The following is a 6,000-nucleotide window of genomic DNA, read 5'->3' on the forward strand; positions in this document are numbered from 1 at the left end:
GGAAGAAGATGTGGGGGGGGGGGGGGGGGAGTCTATAACAACATTTTCACATAATATTGCTCATGAATATGCACATACAGAAATCTCAATGTTTCAATATTTTCTTTTCTACTTTTTTTTGTTGTAGTATAAACAGTATTACCAGTACTATATGTTTCTGTGGCACTTTATCTAAATATCTTGACAATGCAAGAACAAATAAATGTACCCTACTTTCATTTTATACTTAATAATAATATAACTTCAACTTAATTTTTCCTCACCTGCATTAAAAAGTGAATTTCCGTGATGTAGGATCAATAAAGTTATCCTATCTTATTTTATCTAACCTAATCTAATCTAATCTAATCTTATTTTATCATATCCTATTTAAAAAATGTTTTATCTAGTCTTGTCTTGTCTCTTCTTAGATCTCCACTCTGCAGTCGATAAGTTGCAGAAAATGCGACAATTGAGGAACAGTGAAGGCAACTGTGGTGTTAAAATGCAGAATTTCATTGAACAACAACAACAACTGCTTTCCAAAACCAACGAGGTGACTCTGTAAAGCTCGTACTTCATTAACCCTGTTGCTTTCACCACCGGTGATGGAGGCTGATGAGAACGTGGGAGTCTCCGTCTCATCTACACAACAACAACACAACTCTGTTAGTTTTCAAACTAAGACAGGACCAACAGAGTTTCCTAAACTCCAAAACTCAGATTTATGAGCTCAAAACGTTGTGTGGACAGGAGGTGAAGATGAAAACACAGGAGATGAGTTTTTCACCACTTCCTCTGAATTCAATAAAAAACTAATAGAAACAGCTGATACACACAATATTTGTATGTTTGTAGAGATGCTTCATCACCTTCGTTGTGTAAGGAAAGTCCAAACTAAGGTCCGAAACAAAGTCGGTGTTTCTGCTCCAGTGTCTCCATCTGATCCGGTTGGTTCTGGTTTGTTAACGACATGTTGACGTCCTGTCATCATCATCACCTACATCTGCTGAGTCTCCCTTCATTTGACACTGATTGGTTTTTAAACAGCGTCCGTATGACGTAGCCACACAGCTCTGCTCAAATGAGCTCGTTAGCAAAGTTGTGATCCAGGAAAAAATGAATCAACAAGTTCATGTCATCGACGTGGCAACAATAATTATCCTGTTACGTCACGGCTAGTTAGGAATCCCTAGGTTTGTTACCTTTAATTGTCGGTGCAAGCTGTTTTTAGAACGGCGGAGCAGAGCCGTGAGCTGCTCAGAGCTACGCTACGGAGGCTCATTATGGGATTTCTTGGTTTCCATCATCAAACTCATCAAATACACAATCCAACAACTCCACAACGCTCTGGTGGACAAGTTATAAAAATACAAAACCTTTTTTTTTTATCCAATTTGTTTTTCTTCTCTTGGTTACATTGATCAGCTTCCTTATCCATGAAAATATTGGCATTCATATTTTTTGGTGTGGGTCTATGGGCCTTTTTTTGTCAGTATACCCCTTGGCTTTAATTGAACCTTACTCTTGTAGCTTTCCGCTACCATCTAGGAGTCTTAAATCAGCTGTAAAACACTAAAAACAATTCATCATCCCATTTGTTTCTCATTGTTAGGCTCCTTCTCCATGAAAAGGTTGGTTTTGTATGATTTCAGTTTTAACTCAAATTTCATTGTTGTCGTTATAACCAGGTCAAAATCGACCCTAACACCACAAATGTCATAATTTTAACCAGAGCATTTTAACATTTTGTGAAAAAAAAGAAGTTTTATTTTGTTTCCTGACAAAGTCAAAAAGCATTGATGCTATAAACAATGTTTTCTGGTACTTTTATGCATTTAAAACCTGAAAACAGATCACTGGTGACCCGAAGAGAAAGGTTAAAGAAACAGTTGTGTGAGTAAAACGAGGACACGGTTCCTGGAAAGAGATTTGGCAAAATCCATGTCCTTAATGTTTGGAGGTATAAATCTCCCAGACAGATGGACAGACAGACGGACAATAAAACTAACAGATAGTCTACCTCTAGATGTGGAAGAACAGATCCTTCTTCCTTTCCACTTTCTGCAGTTATTTATAATATTTTAGTAGTAAACATCACAAAACGTAGAGAAATAATCTGATTATATGATGGTTTAAGACTTTACAAAATGAATTATTAACCATTTTTAAAAACCATTGCTTCATTTCCTTTTTGCATGGTTTTGTGTTCTCATTAGCCTGTAGCTGTGGCTCCGCTGGTCGATGGAGCCGATACGATCAATAAGCCATGTTTAAGGCCACTCATGTTGCATCAGCGCACAGCCATGATGTATGTAATCTTGTTAGTGCCACTGAATTGTATCACAGACACGTAACAACCACAGAGTCGCTCTAATGAGGAGAGACAATTGGTCCTGCAGCTTCGCTAATGACGGCAAAGGAGAATCTCTCATCGTTAAGATCACCGGCGAGACCAGAAAACAGTCCAACAGGCGGTAATTATCCAGAACCAGACTAAAAATATCTCTCGGAGCTGATGTGTTAATGTGTGTGAAAGTGTGCTGCTGGTTGTGCTTTTTAAGCTCTTAAGGACCTTTGCCGGGCTAGTCCAATGGACTTAGAGGTGATTAAAGGCTTTGGCCCCACAGATGCCACGCCAAGCGTCGAGTAAAGTCAAATGAGTGGCAGCAGCAGCCAGCGGCGCCCTGTCTGGCAGAACGGAAAAAAAAAAAAAAAAAAAAAACATAACACAACACAACACAGAGGAAAGATCCTGTTTGTGTAATTACTCTAATGCAGGGACGTCCACATGTCATAGCTGAGCGGTGCCACAGAGGTGGATCTGCTGCACACATCAGGCTTAAAATAAAGCTGCTGCAGGAGGAGGGGGGGGGGGGGGGGGTGTTGTTGTCATTACTGACCACACATCAACAGTGAGCAACACTTCACTGTCTCACATCACACACAGCAGTGATATCATTCAACCTGCAGGGCTCAAGTCGCACTGACACTGCAGCTGGAGAGAGTTCCTAGGTCTTTATGCTAAGCTAAGCTAGGCTAGGCTAGGCTAACACACATAGCCTACCTTTTTAACCTTTAGCCTAACATTTTAACTGAAGGTTGAGTTTTTAGACAACAGTATAAAGGTAGATGTTTGTGTTAAAGCTCCATACAGCAGTGGTTCTCAAACTTTTACATCAAGGACCCCTAAATTGACACAAAATAGACCACGGACCCCCATTAGACAAAATTTTGAAGCAAACACCAGAAATACACAAATACTTGTTCTGAGATTTACTGTAAGAACATTACTATTTTAGTCAATGTACGTTCAAATTAGGGCTACTGGCATGAATTTTTGGAAATATAGTAGATACATTTCTGGGGGAAAAAGTAGTTCGATTTAAAAAAAAAAAAAAATTCTCAATTTTTTTTAAAATTCTATAAAAAGTGATTCTCAAAAAAATTCTCAAGAAAAGCAAAACAATTTCTAGAAAAAAGTGGTAAAATGTCTCAAAAAGTTTAAAAAAAATTCTGGAAAGAGTGGTAAAATTTCAAAAACAAAAAAAAAGTAAATAAAGAGATAAAATAAATTAAGAAAAAAATTCTTTTTTTAAAAAGTGAGAAAACAGTGAAGTTGGGGACCCCCTTGAACCCTCTCAAGGACCCCTGGGGGTCCCTGGACCCCACTTTGAGAACCATTGCTATTTGATTAAAGCTCCATACAGTATAAAGGTAGATGTCCATGTGTAGTGTGATTATAAAGCAGCTCTAGGTTCTATATTACCTGTTGTTCCTAGAGCTCCAGAGAGAAGCTGAGAGAGGAGATGGAAAACTAACACTGAGATGGTTTTCATATTGTTTGTGCTGCATCTCATCTTGTTTGAGAGTCAAAGTCTGACCGAGTTTCTGCTGAGTCACTGAGAGGAAACATGTTCATCATTCACTGTTTATTCTCCGGTGGGTTGCACCGACCCTCGGCAGAGTATTGACGAGTGTAATCAGCAAACAGTTGAAGTCAATGAGACGTTAAAACTGCCACCGTTTCCTCATTAGCTCGGCGGCGGCGGCTGCTGATGGTCTGGCTGCTTCGGGTCAGAACCGGTGGACTCTGTGAACAGATGGTTGATCGGTGTCGGGCTTCAGAAGGCAAACTGCATTTCCTCTGTTTATGGATCAAAACATCCAGGAGTCAATCGATGGTGCAGAAACGTGTTGGAGAGGAAGTGTCTGACTGTGACTTGAAGCTGTTTCTGTCCCTTTTCTTTTTCTTTTTACTACAACAACCCACTGTTGGTTTCTGTTAGATCTTTCTGTTTCCTGCCATCTTCACATGCTTATAGCTGAGCTCTTTTTAAGAACTTTAAACTTTATCTATTTTACTTTTATTTGCTCTTGCTTTTAACTCTGTTTTTAGTGTCTGTTTGATGCTTCTCTTTCTTTTCAAATGTTTTGTCTTTATGTAAAGCACATTGAGTTGCCTTGGTATGAAATGCGCTATATAAATAAAGATGCCTTGCCTTGCCTTGTCTTGTCTTGTCTTGCCTTCCTCTACCCGCTGCAGTTCATAAACCTGGTTCTCACCTCCAGACCTCACCAGTTCATTGTCTAACTACAGTGGTACTGTACACTCATACTGCTGCTGCGTTACATTTGTACTTATAAGTTGAAGTTTTAGTCTTGAACGCCCCTTGAAGTCCGATCTCTGACTCCAGGATGGCTGCCACTTGCATCAACCGTAGTGAACTCTCTGCAATTTTACAGTTTATTAGGTTTCTCCCATAATTGTTTCACATTAAAGTCAGACATGAATATAGAACTGTTCAATTCTTTTACTCTGTCTGTGCACAAACCGCCTAGAGCAGTGTTTTTCAACCTTAGGGTCTGGACCCCACGTGGGGTCGCCTGGAATTCAAATAGGGTCGTCTGAAATGTCTAGTAATTGATAAAAAAAAAATTTGAATGAAAATATTTTTTTAACTAATTATTTTTCTTCTTAAAATTATTATTAAAAACACCACACACAATCTTAAACAACTATAAAAACAACTATAAACTAGGGCCGGGACTTTAACGCGTTAATTACGATTAATTAATTACACAAAAATGAACGCGTTAAAAAAATTAACGCACTTTAATCGCACTTATTTTTTTTTAAAAATCCAATTTTTTTTTTTTTTTTTTTTCTCACGTGTGTCTACGTGCGGTGCGCCCGCACGCGAGAGAGGCGGCAGTTTGAGAGGCTGACTGGCAGAGATGAGAGCTGGTGAAACGCTAGCATGGTTATTTAAAACACCATCTCTGATCTCTGCCTGCACATAGATACACAGACACGGGCGCATGCTAAATGCGCTATATCGCGCTAATTGCTCAGCTGCAGCGCTATATCTATGATCTGTCACTGTCACAGGTGCAGCTCATCTCATTATGATAGGACTTCACCCTCAGAGCTCTGTCTTCAGACTGTCCTGACCTGTCCCTGAACATCACACAGGGACAACATGGAGCTGCCTGTGTGATTGGTTACTGAGTTTTATTAATGTTTACATCAGGCTGAGTTCAACAAATCAGTTTATGCTACTGTGATTTAAGTAGCCTAGTTAAATACTACAGTAATCACCATAGTGTATTGGAAGGAAAGACCATTTAATCTGTATGTATCAAATATCGATTAATGAATTAATCGATAATTTGCATCCCTAGTCTGTTGGTCTTGGTTAAGTACCACCTTGAATGCTTAAGCTTATGTATTCAGTCATTCAATGAAATCCATGTGAAAAAAAAATGCTTCTCACTTCTCAGGTCAAATATTTATATGCGATTAAAATGCGATTAATTGCGATTAATTAATTACAAAGCCTCTAATTAATTCGATAAAAAAATTTTAATCGAGTCCCAGCCCTACTATAAACCTTTAAAAAAATTTTTTTTTTAGCTTTTTTAACTGTTTTACAAACTACTGCCAGGCTGAACTACATGTAGTTTTATAAGCTACGCTTGCAAAGTAGCTTCTCCAACACTGGTTATCATTAATATAGT

This window comes from Trachurus trachurus (assembly GCF_905171665.1).
Source record: "Trachurus trachurus genome assembly, chromosome: 17".
NCBI classification, from domain to species: domain Eukaryota; kingdom Metazoa; phylum Chordata; class Actinopteri; order Carangiformes; family Carangidae; genus Trachurus; species Trachurus trachurus.